At 38.3% G+C, this 12397-nt stretch overlaps 1 non-coding gene across 1 annotated transcript; it reads left to right on the top strand.

Annotated features, from left to right (window-relative positions):
* The first annotated feature begins 5202 nt into the window (after positions 1 to 5202).
* Positions 5203 to 5264, top strand: LOC115837755. Its single transcript, XR_004032807.1, has one exon. It is a non-coding gene; the product is annotated as a U7 small nuclear RNA (small nuclear RNA).
* The last annotated feature ends 7133 nt before the right edge of the window (positions 5265 to 12397 follow it).

Genomic DNA, 12397 nt, shown 5'->3' with positions numbered 1-12397 from the left:
AGATCCCACCACTGCACTCCAGCCTGTGCAACAGAGTGAGACTCCGTCTCAAAAAAAAAAAAAGAAAAAAAGGCTAAACAGAGGGCCAGGCACAGTGGCTCATGTCTGTAATAATAGCACATTGGGTGGCTGAGGTGGAGGATTGCTTGAGGCCAGGAGTTCAAGATCAGCCTGGGCAACATAGCGAGACCCTATCTCTATAAAAAAAACTTAAAAATTAGCTGAGTGTGGTGATGCATGACTTTAGTCCTGGCTTCTCAGGAGTTGAAAAGAGAGGATTACTTGAGCCCAGGAATTGAAGGCTATAGTGAACTGTGATCACACCACTGCACTCAGGTGTGGCTGACAGAAAGCTAAAAAAAAAAAAAAGTCCAAGATTAAGAAAGCCAACATTGATTGGAAAAATATTTAATAATTTTATATATGGTGAATGAATACATATTTTATGAAAGTACAGGAAGGTTTAGATCCACATAAAGATCATAAGCCAAAACAAAATTAGGTCTAATGAATTCTATAAGAACACATCAATTGGTGTCATTATGAGGTGGTATTAAAGGGCAAAAGGGGAAAAAAACTCACCTCACATTGAAACATAGCAGATAATGTTACAAGTCTTTTGCTCCATGGATTTGACCACCTGTGTCTGTAATGTAGTATAAAGTGATCTGGAAAAGTGGATATAGTTGGAATCAAGAAATGTTTAAAACAGTACATTGTCCATTATAATTTGCATCAAGACTCCTTTCTAGATGGTGAGTGATATTTTTCTGCCTAATGCCTTGAGTAGTGTGTAAATAATAGTACTTCTACTACCCACTCCTATCACTCCTGAAGTTATTTTTATACTATGTAATATGAACTTAATATAAGTTCATAGTCAAGACAGAACAAAATCATGAAATGATGAAATATAATATTAGTACTATGTGGAAAAGGAGGAAAGGGTCTGGTGTGTCTGAGGCCCAAAGAGGTTCTGAACTAACTTGAGTTCACAGCATCAGTCGTATACTGTTACACGTTGAGGATCTGTTATCTGAAATGCCTGGGACCAGAAGTGTTTGAGATTTTTCTGGATTTTCGAAAATTTACATTACACATACCAGCTGAGCATCCCAAATCCAAAAACCTGAAATCCAAAATGCTCCAATAAGCATTTCCTTTGGGTGTCATGTCAGTGCTCAAAAATGTTGGATGTTCTGATTTGTTATGCCCAACCTATAATATTTTATGGGTGTGGTTATGTAAAGTAATGCTAAACAGATTGAGTGTTCTTTACATAAGCAACTTGGAAGTTTCATGATAAGAAATTCGACTGGTGGCAAAGAGAAATAATGTATACAAGTTTGGTTTAGGGATAAATCATGGTTATCAGAGAGAAGGAATGAGCTTGAATGTGATAAATAGTACTCATATGGCCTTCCATCCCAATCCCCCTGGACTCATGCCCAAGTTCTCAGGAAACAAGCCTGCAACAAAAGAATTACACCACTGAATTATATAAGAAATAGAATGCTAAAGTGCCACAAAATTGTGAACTTGTATAAAGAACGCTGAATGAAGAATGGATAGTATTTGGATACAATAATTTTGATTAGATGTATATAGCAACCTTGAAGAAAAGTTAGTTTTGGGGGCATATTTTTAACCTTTAAGGGTGATGTGAAGTAAAGCAAGCTTTGCTCTGACAGTGATTCCTCTTATTCTCTGAATCAGTGTGGTAATTCTAATTTTCATAATTTGCTTTATTCAGGTACAGCAGGTATGTCTTTTATCACACTGTAAGTCGTCCCTCACACAGACGCCTGAGCATCTATCATTAAACCAGTTCATCAACTGCATTTGCATTTATCACTTTGTTGTGAGATAGTAGAAACTGGTATTTCGCCTTCAGTTTGGAAAAAATAGATCAAAGCAATAAAGCTGATGGCCAAAATCTTGGTGCTCCACCCCATGTTTAACAACTGAGGGTTGCCTTGCCAAATCTGGGTCATCTCTGATGTTACTTTAAATGATTCAAGAGCACATCTTGGTTTTCAATCCGTTGCACCACTGTCACAAGTAAAAATCGATTCTCATGCACCATTCCTCATTCTTTCTTTGCTGTATACCACTCTCAAACACTTGGTTTGTACCAAGATGTAACTAGATCTTGATAATACCTCTGAAGAAATTATAAGCTGGATTTGGTATTGGCATCCTCTGCAGTGCCAGCCACAGTGTATTACTTTTTATTGTTGCCATAACAAATTACTACACATTTAAGAGAAACCTCAAGAGTAACCAAATCTGCTGATAACTTGATCTTGGACTACTAGACTTGAGAACGTGGAAAAATAAATTTCTGGTGTTTAAACCATCTAGTCTGTGGTATATTGTTATGGCAGCCTAGCAAATTAATACACGTATCTAAGAGCCATTTTTAACAGTAGCTGTTAAAATTTGAGTAGAGATTTTATTCAACAAAACTGTAAAATTACATGTTCCATTTGTTTTACTAATGTAAAAGGTGTCTTTCTCAGAAAGACACACACAGAACTTGGTGGGACTTTCTTGAGAACAATATTGAGTCACAGTTTATTTCCATTTTTTCCTCATGAGAAGAAAATGCACAAGCAATTAATGTTGTGGTGAGAATTATGGAGAATTTGACTAAATGTCCTAAAATAATCAGTAAGAAAAAGATGGACATATTTAGCAACATTAAGAACAGTAAAAATTAAACCCACACATGTCAAAGACAAAGGCCAGCATAAAAAGGTAAACCAAGCCAGGTGCAGTAGTACACATCTTTAGTCCCAGGTACTCAGGGGACTGAGGCAGGAGAATCCCTTGAGTCCAGGAGTTCAAGTCCAACCTGGGCAGCATAGTGGGACCCTGTCTCAGAAAAAAAAAAAGGCAAGTGATAAATGTGTGTAAAATTTTGCAGTAAATGAGAAAGACAAACCCTAGGCTCTATATAGTGCACATTGGTTGTTGTTTTGGCCCCCATCATCCATTTGCCTTACTTCTGGTAACATTTGAGGATCTGTGCTCTTTCTTATTTTTCTGTCCATGTGGTTCTGAACAGAGCCCAAAACTTCAGGAAGTGTAGCATATAATCCAGGTTTAAACCAGTGAATCACATTCACAATGCCTTCCTCAGAGATTGGTTCAAGGATGAGCAAATGATTCAAGAAAGAGGAGCTTGTGTTTTGTTTTTGGTTTTTTGTTGTTGTTGTTGTTGTTTTTGTTTTTCTCATCTGAAGCATAAGAGATCTTCAGATTGAGATTGAAACTGTTTCCACCATCTTGGTACCATCTTAGTACCATCTTGCTATCATGTGGAACCCATGAATGGGACCAACAGAGGAAAGCAGAGTTAACAAATGGAGATGGCTAGGCGCAGTGGCTCACGCCTGTAACCCCAGCCCTTTGGGAAGCCCAGGTGGGTGGATCACCTGAGGTCAGCAGTTCGAGACCAGCCTTGCCAACATGGTGAAACCCCATCTCTACTAAAAATACAAAAATTAGCTGGACCCCATCTCTATTAAAAATAGAAAAAATAGCCAGTAAAAAATAAAAAAATTAGTCCCAGCTACTTGGGAGGCTGAGGCAGGAGGATTGCTGGAACCCAGGAGGCGGAGGTTGCAGTGAGCCGAGACCGTGCCACTGTGCTCCAGCCTGGGCAACAGAGTGGGACTCTGTCTCAAAAAAAGAAAGAAAGAAAGAAAAAAGAGAGAGAGAGAAATGGAGGGAGGAAGGGAGGGAAATGAAATTCTGACCACATCATTTCAGCCTTGAATCCAGCCATGTCTGATCTTAGCGCTATCCCAAAATATAAAGTTACATAGGCAATAAATTCCTTAACTGCTGTCCTTGCATTTACTATTGTAATTGTCAGTATCTTTCAGTTCGACTCAGATTCTTGATTTTGATGACTATGTCTTTACTGGTTTATTCCCAGCATCCAGTAAAGTACCTGGTATATAAAGGGAAGGGTTATTGTATTTTTACTGAATAGATGTTGAATTAATATACTCTCATGTTTTACAAGTGCCTTAAAAACTAATCCAACTTTCTATATAATTTTGACTTTTCTTTACAACATTATGAAGATATTTTTTAGTCTAGGGTGAATGCATGACTCACTAAGAACTCACTAGTATTCTCTTAATATCATGACTCCATATTTTTAGTGGGTGACACCATTTGATACACTTCCAAACACCCCCATAGCAACTGATGTTTCAAAAATATACTCAAAAGACATATTTTCATCTGTGTCAGATCACATACTATATATCATCTTGGATCAGAAGCCCCAGTAACAATCTGCTATGGAGATCCTTGTTTGCCTTCTTACTTCGGAGTCAGCACAGTCTCTAGATTGATTTTTGTTCATTCTTTTATTCATTCATGTATTCAGTCAATATATCCTTAATCTATTGCTGCATAACAAACATACATAAGCTTAGAGGCTTAAACAACATTCTTTTATATAGTTCATGACTCCACACTTTGGCAATTTCTACTGAGCTCACATGGGAAATCCTTTAGGTCTCCCTGGGACTCCCTTCTGTGTCTGTAATCTGCTGCTGTATTGGCTGGAGGCTAATGGGTCTACAAGGACCTCAGCTGCAACAGCAGCAATCTGTTCCATGTGGTGTCTCATCATTTTATCTTGAGTATTAACTTAAGGTTAATCATAAAACCTGAAGCCCTTGGGTTTGGGATATCACAGCGTAGGCAATAGCAAGATAAATTATTAGGGAGACTGTGGAATAAAAGTCAAATCCAGACTTTATAAGGAGAGACTTTATTCAAAAGAATAATTGCATTAGGGGGCGGAAATTGTAGTGGGAAAAATGCTTTGACCACAGGTCTACAAGTGACTTGAGATTTAGGCAAAAAGAGCTTTTCTTCTATAAGAAGTAAACAAAGCTAGAAAGAACCAGGTGTGGGAAAGTGAGGCAAACGGGTGATGTGATCAGATAGATCAGAGACTATTTTACCTGGAGGCCAGTTTATTCTCAGGAGGGGCTGTATGCTTTTTCAGGATAATGGTGGGGCAAAATTTAGGGGTCTGAAGGAATGGGAGAGCTTAACCAAAAATTTTTTAAGGGGCATTTTGTTCCAATTGATCAAAATTTTCTTCTTTCTGTCCAGAGGCTACAGTTGCCTCATGGTCTGTATGTCCTGGTCATCAGAAAACATTATTCAGAGTGTTACAGCCCTTTTAGAATTTGTCTAGCAAGTTTAGAAAATGATTCAAGGAGACTGACACTTAGACAATGCTCAGAAATGAGAACGTACGGCTGGCTTGGCTTTTAAGCTGAAACTTTTACTACAGGCCTGGGAGTTATGACAGCTGGAGTCGGAATAGATCCCTATCAGTGCTTCCAAGGCTTCCTTTCAAATACAAGGAATTTGTTAACATTACTTACTTTGTGCCTGAAGCCACACTTTCTACTTTTTAAAAAAAAAAATTCAGTTTTTAGGGGTTTCTTTTTTGTCTTTTTAAGACAGTCTTGCTATGTTGCTCAGGCTAGAGTGCAGTGCCTATTCACAGATGCAATCATAGTGCAACACATACAGCTTTGAACTCCTGCACTCAAGCAGTCCTCCTGCCTTAGCCTCCCCAGTAGCTGAAACTATAAGCATGCACCACTCGGCCTGGCTCTTTCTACTTTTAAAAAACTTTACTTGTAAGCAAAGTGTCCAAAAACTTGTTCACGTTCTGGTTTCAGCTCTGAAGTGTAAAGAGCTTGAAAGGCATCACTCTTGTCCTTACAAGAAGTAAAAAGCTATTTTGGCAGTCTACTACATTCAACAAATACAGTTGACCCTTGAACAACACAAGTTTGAACTGCAAGGGTCCACTTATACATGGATTTTTTTCAACCAAATGTGTTTGGAAAATACATTATTCACCAGATATGAAACCCAGATACATGAGGGCTGGAAAATACAGTATTCACCAGATATGAAACCCAGGTACACAAGGGCTGAATTTTCCTATATGTGGGCTCTGTAGGGTGGACTGCAGGACTTGAGTGTTTGTAGATTTTGGTATACGCTTGGCTTTGGGAACCAGTCCCCCTGTGATATGGTTAGGCTTTGTGTCCCCACCCAAATCTCATCTTGAATTGTAATCCCCAGGTGCTGAGGGAGGGTCCTGGTTGGAGGTGATTGGTCATGGGGGTGGTTTCCCCCATACTGTTCTTGTGATACTGAGGGAATTCTCACGAGATCTGATGGTTTTACAAGTTGCAGCTTCGCCTGGGCTCCTTTCTCTCTCCTGTCGCCTTGTGAAGAAGGTGCCTGCTTCGCCTTCCACCATGATTCTAAGTTTCCTGAGGTCTCCCCAGCCATGCTGAACTGTGAGTCAATTAAACCTCATTTGTTTATAAATTATACAGTCTAAGGTAGTATCTTTATAGCGATGTGAAAACGGACTAATACATCCTGAGAATACCAAGGAACAACTCTTATTTAACAATTATGTATTTATGTAACAACATGTAACAATTCTGTATGCCCCACACTATCTCATGTCCTGGGGATGAATAGTAAATAGGATTTTATTTCCATCTTCAAGAAGAGTTCATTCTAGTTGGAGAAAGAAACGCTGTATATATTTACAGGAGCTCTTTAAATATTAGGGAAATTGGCTCTTTGTGAATTGCAAATAGTTTTTCCTGCTCTGTAGAGAGCATTGTTGTTACTGATTTTAGTGCAAATGCTTCTGTAGTTTTTTCTTTATACTGTGTATATACCTTTTGTTGTAGGTTTCAAATTAAAGCTGTTTGGTTGTTTCCAAGCTGTAGGATTTTCTATCAAGAATAAGAGGTGTATATTGCCAAAGGCTTTTTTGCTTATAATTTATCATATTTTTAATCTGTTAATTTAGTCAATTACATCTTTTTTTCACCTAAAATAAACTCCACCTGGTCATCATAATAATTTTTTAAGTGTGCTACTCATTCACTTTTCTTATATTTTAAGATATATCTTAAAATATCTGTGTTTACAAGTGAGGTTGGTTGCACCTTTCCATTCTTATGCTGTTTCTGTCTGGTTTAGATATCAAGCTTATATTAGCCTTGTAAAATGAGTGGAGTAACTTTCCTTTCCTCTGCTCTTCTCTGAAAGTTTATGTAAGAAAGATATTATCTTTTTTTGATATTTTGGAAGAGCTATTCAGTTCATTTCTTTTGCCAGTTTATTTTGGTATTTAATGTATTATTTCCATAAAACAGTTTATTGTATCTAAATATTAAAATTTATTGACATTAACTTCCCTTTTTTTTTTTTTTTTGAGACACAGTCTTGCTCTGTTACCCAGGTTGGAGTGCAGTGGCACAATCGCTGCTCACTGCAACCTCTGCCTCCTGGGTTCAAGTGATTCTTGTGCCTCAACCTCCCGAGTAGCTGGGACTACAGGTGTGCACCACCACACCCGGATAATTTTTGTATTTTTAGTAAAGAGGGGGTTTCACCATGTTGGCCAGGCTGGCCTCAAGTTATCCACCTGCCTTGGCCTCCCAAAGAGCTGAGATTACAGGCATGAGCCACCACACCTGGTCTGCTTATGGTTTTTAAAACCTCTACTTATTGATTCTAGATTTTATGCTGTTTTCTCTTCCACTTTGCATATATAATTTTATTATTTGTGCATTCTACCTTCTTTTTTCCCTTGGTTGGTCTTGCTGTATATTTCTATGTTTAATTGGATGCCGTTTCCCATTAGCCTTAAGTGGGGTAGTGGGTTTTTTTCCTTAAAATTTTAAATAAAGAATTAACATTTACATTGTTTGGGTTTATTCTGTTATTCTTCTGAAACTGTCAGTTAGCTTGTTTATTTTCATTCTTTGGTTTGTTTGTTTTTTATTTTCTTTTCAGAAGAAAAGAAAACAGGATCTCACTCTGTCGCTCAGGTTTGAGTGCAGTGGCGGGATCACAGCTCACTGAAGCCCAAACCTCCTGGGCCCAAACAGTCATACCGCCTCAGCCTCCAGAGTAGCTAAAATGCTTAGAGGCATTTGAACCATCTTGAATAGGGGCTTAGTACAATAAGACTAAGTCCTATTAGACTGCATTCCCAAGAGGTTAAGGCATTCTTAGTCACACGATGAGACAGGAGGTCTGAACAAGATACAGGCCATAAACGACTATGCTGATAGAACAGGTTGCAGTAAAGAAGCCTTCCAAAACTCACCAAAACCAAGATGGCAACAAGAGTTACCTCTGATCATCCTCATGGTTAATTACATGCTAGCTCTAATGCATTAGCATGCTAAGAGACACTCCCCACCAGCACCACGACAAATGCCCTGGTAATGTCAGGGAGTTATCCTGGATGGTCTAAAAAGGGGAGGAACCCTAAGTTCTGGGCATCACCCACACCTTCCCTAGAAAACTCATGAATAATCTGCCCCTTGTTCAGCATATAATCAAGAAATAACCACAAAAATGGGCAACTAGCAGCTCATGCCACTGTTCTGCCTTTAGAGTAGCCATTCTTTTATTCCTTTGCTTTTGTTTTATGTTATGTTATGTTATGTTATGTTATGTTATGTTATGTCATGTCATGTCATGTCATGTTATGTTATGTTATGTTATTTTGAGACAGAGTCTCATTCTGTTGCCCAGGCTGGAGTGCAATGGTGTGATCTTGGCTCACTGCAACCTCCGCCTCCCAGGTTCAGGCAATTCTCCTGCCTCAGCCTCCCAAGTAGTCAGGCCTCCCAAACCTCCCAAACCTTTTCTTTTAACATAAGAAAAGCGCAGATATATTGAAATGGAAGTACACTCTACAGAGTCAGACAGGCTTGAGCAAGCAGCTCAAGAGCCTATTCCTTTACTTTCTTAATAAACTTGCTTTCACTTTACTCTGAACTCACCCTGAATTCCTTCTTGCATGAGATCCAAGAACCCTCTCTGGGGGTTTAGATCAGGATGCCTTTCTGGTAACAGAACTACAGGCACACACCATTATGCCTGGCTAGTTTTTGTTGTGATTTTTGTAGATACAGGGTTTTGCCACATTGTCCAGGCTGGTCTTGAACTCCTGAGCTCAAGTGGTCCGCCCACCTCCAATTTTTTTATCTACGAATTCTTCTTTATTCTTAATTTTCTACATTTGTTTATCTGTGAATTTATTTATTTAATCCTGGTCAGTACGCTCTTGCAATTTGTGGATGCACATTTTTCTTTAATTCAGCTATTCTTCAAATTAGACTCCTTCATCATTGCCCCAATTCTTTCCTTCTAGAATTCCTCTATGTATTCTCTATTTCTCATGAGTTCCTTTTTCAGGTGTTTTATTTCTTTATTTTTCTAAGCTATGTTTCAGGCAATTGTCTTAATACTTTTGCAGTTTACTAATTCTTAGATTTTATTTAGTATAGCACTTATTATTTCTATTGTGTTTTAATCACAATGGCTATATTTTACATTTCCAGATTTTTAAATAATTTGTTTTTTTTTAATCTTCCTGCTCTTGGATTGATATCCACCTTTTTCTTGTTGTTATTTCATTATTTCCTTGTTCTTGCTTTCTGTATATTATTTCTTTCCTTCTTGAAGATTTTAAGCATTCTCATATTATACTTATTTTCAGAAAATTATTTTGTTATTCATTTCTAGATAGAATTTTTTGGTATTAGAGCTGATTACCTATTTTATGATGAATTTATTTTTACTAATTTAAAACTGGTTTGTAAGTACTTTTTAAAAAGGTTTTATTGAGTAAAAATTGACATACAATGAACTACCCATATTTAGTGTTTAGTGAGTTTTAACATGTATATAACTGCAAAACCATTGCCACAATCAAGATAGTGAACGTACCTATCACCTACAGAAATATCCTTGTAAGTCCAGTTTGAGAAGCAGGCTTTTCTGTTTTGTGTTTGTCTTGCTTTTCTTATCCCCATGTTTACGTTCTTATATTTGGCAGATTTCTTGTGACTTTTATCCAGTTTCCCCAGGTCCCCAATTTGAAAAGAGTCTTACATTAATCAATGGATAAGACTCATATCCTGCCAGGAGAACAATGGTTTACCTCATTTCTCCTAATCCAAGAAGCTACCAGATGTGAACTATAAGCCAAAACCCTTTTAAATCTAAGTATATAAGAAGCAAGCCTCTTCTTAATGTCCAGTTTTACACTGTGAGCCTGACTTTGGTGCCTGCCACTAGTTAAAACTCCACTTGCCCCACAGAAATTTTACTCTTGTCATCTATGTGGTTTCTGATTCTATAGCCCAGATCTGTAGCTCCAGATAGGCAGATCTGTGTCCTCATCTGTTCAAGTCAAGGAAATGCTTTTCTTATTTTTTAGCTGAGCTAAGTCCTTTAAATTTGTATGCACTTTTTCATTGTCATGTGTTTGCAAGGACGGCAAAAGGAGCTTCGCCATTTGAATCTTGTAGCTCACAGGCTCATTCTTGACCAAAAGATCTCCAGACAGTTCATAATCACTGGGTAGAGTAGTTTGAGTGTCAGAGTAATTGCGTATTCTTTCTCCCTACAGTTCAATTCTTCTATATTAATTCATACCCTTTCAAACTGAAACTTGTACATAAAGAATTCACTGTTGGCTGGGTTCAGTGGCTTATGCCTATAATTCGAGCACTTTGAGAGGCCAAGGCAAGAGGATCACTTGAGCTCAGGAGTTCAAGAGCAGCCTGTGCAACATAGTGAGACTCCTGTCTCTACAAAAAAAATTAAAGATAAGCCAGGCATGGTGGCACATGCCTGTAGTCCCAGCTACTCAGGAGGCTGAGGTAGAGAATTTTTTGAGCCCGGGAGTTTGAGGCAGTAAGCTATGATTGTACCACTGCTCTCCAGCCTGTGCAACAGAGTGAGACCCTGTCTCCTGTCAAAAAAAAAAAAAAAAAAAAAAAAGAAAGAAAAAAGAAAAAAAAATTCACTCTTCAGTTTCCACAATGCTACTTCAGTTTTCAGAGTTCAGGGATCATGCTACCCTAGAGAAACTCTTCAATGAATACCAAAGATGTAACAAGTGTTACATTTTTTTCTAATTGGAATAAATCTCAGAACGGCCTATCTTCTAGGGGTGGATGACCATAATTAAGCCTGGGAGGAGGGTTAAACCTCAATCTGGTAAAAAAATAAAAAATAAAAAGCCTTGCATATGAATGAAGATATAATTGTTTCATATTTTCCTAAGGAAAATGGCAGGAAGGCCAACTTCTTTCAACTTACAGGAAGGTAACTAAATAATTTTTTATTGTTAGGAGGGAATAATTTTAAAATGTGGATGTCCTGATTGCAGTAGGCAGAAGAAAGAATGAACTGAAATGTTCTATTAATATCAAAGGAACATGTGTGAGTGTCTGTGGTACTGCTATGACAATGACGCGCAAATGATTACTAACTTGGAAAGTAAAGGCTATTGGGTGAGTTAAGAATGTCAAATAAAGGCCAGGCACAGTAGCTCACACCTATAATCCCGGCACTTTGGGAGACGGAGGTGGGCCGATCACCTGAGGTTAGGAGTTTGAGACCAGCCTGGCCAACATGGTAAAACCCCATCTCTACCAAAAAATACAGAAATTACCCAGGCATAGTGGTGCACGCCTGTAATCCCAGCTACTTGGGAGGCTGAGGCAGAAGAATTGCTTGAACTCAGAAGGCAGAGGTTGCAGTGAGCCAAGATCCCACCACTGCACTCCAGTCTGGGTGACAGAGTGAGACCCTGTCTCAAAAAAAAAAAAAAACCCAAACAGAAAAACAAAAGAAAATGAATGTCAAATAAAAATTATAGGAGACCATTGTTTTGGACTAAGCTTCTGTACTAGGCCCCGACAGATCAGACTAAAAATCAAAACAGAGTCACCCATGCTAAAGTTCGACATCACTACACCTCAGTGAAGTTGCTATCTGACCTTCCAAGAAATCAGGAGAGTGAGATAACAGCTAATTTCCTAAGTAGGCCAGTTTATATCTTTAATCAATAAGATAATGACATTCTCTCTGCTTTTTTTTTTTAATTGTTCTGTCACCCTGTCCTTGCCTTACAAGAAAAAGTAACTTGAAAAAGTAACTTTAAAAAGTAACTAAGCTGGACACTGTGGCATGTGACCGTAGCTCCAGCTACTGGGGAGGCTGAGGCAGGATTGCTTAAACTAGAAGTTTGAGCCTGTAGTGCACTATGATCACACCTGTGAGTAGCCACTGTACTCCAGCCTGGGCAACATAGCGAGATCCCGTCTCTAGAGAAAAAAAGGTAAATAACACATGTGTTGTTCTTTACTTCTGCTTTCTTCAGCCCTTCTCTGTCTATAAAACCAACCTCTTCTGCTCAGTTCATTGGAAGACTTTCCAATGGAAATGAAATGTTGCCTGATTCTAGAATTGCAAATAGAGCTAATTAAGATCTCTAAAC

This window comes from Nomascus leucogenys, chromosome 12, assembly GCF_006542625.1.
Source record: "Nomascus leucogenys isolate Asia chromosome 12, Asia_NLE_v1, whole genome shotgun sequence".
In the NCBI taxonomy this organism is placed as follows: domain Eukaryota; kingdom Metazoa; phylum Chordata; class Mammalia; order Primates; family Hylobatidae; genus Nomascus; species Nomascus leucogenys.
Note: the sequence above shows the minus strand (reverse complement) of the source record. Positions and strands in the feature narration are given on the sequence as shown.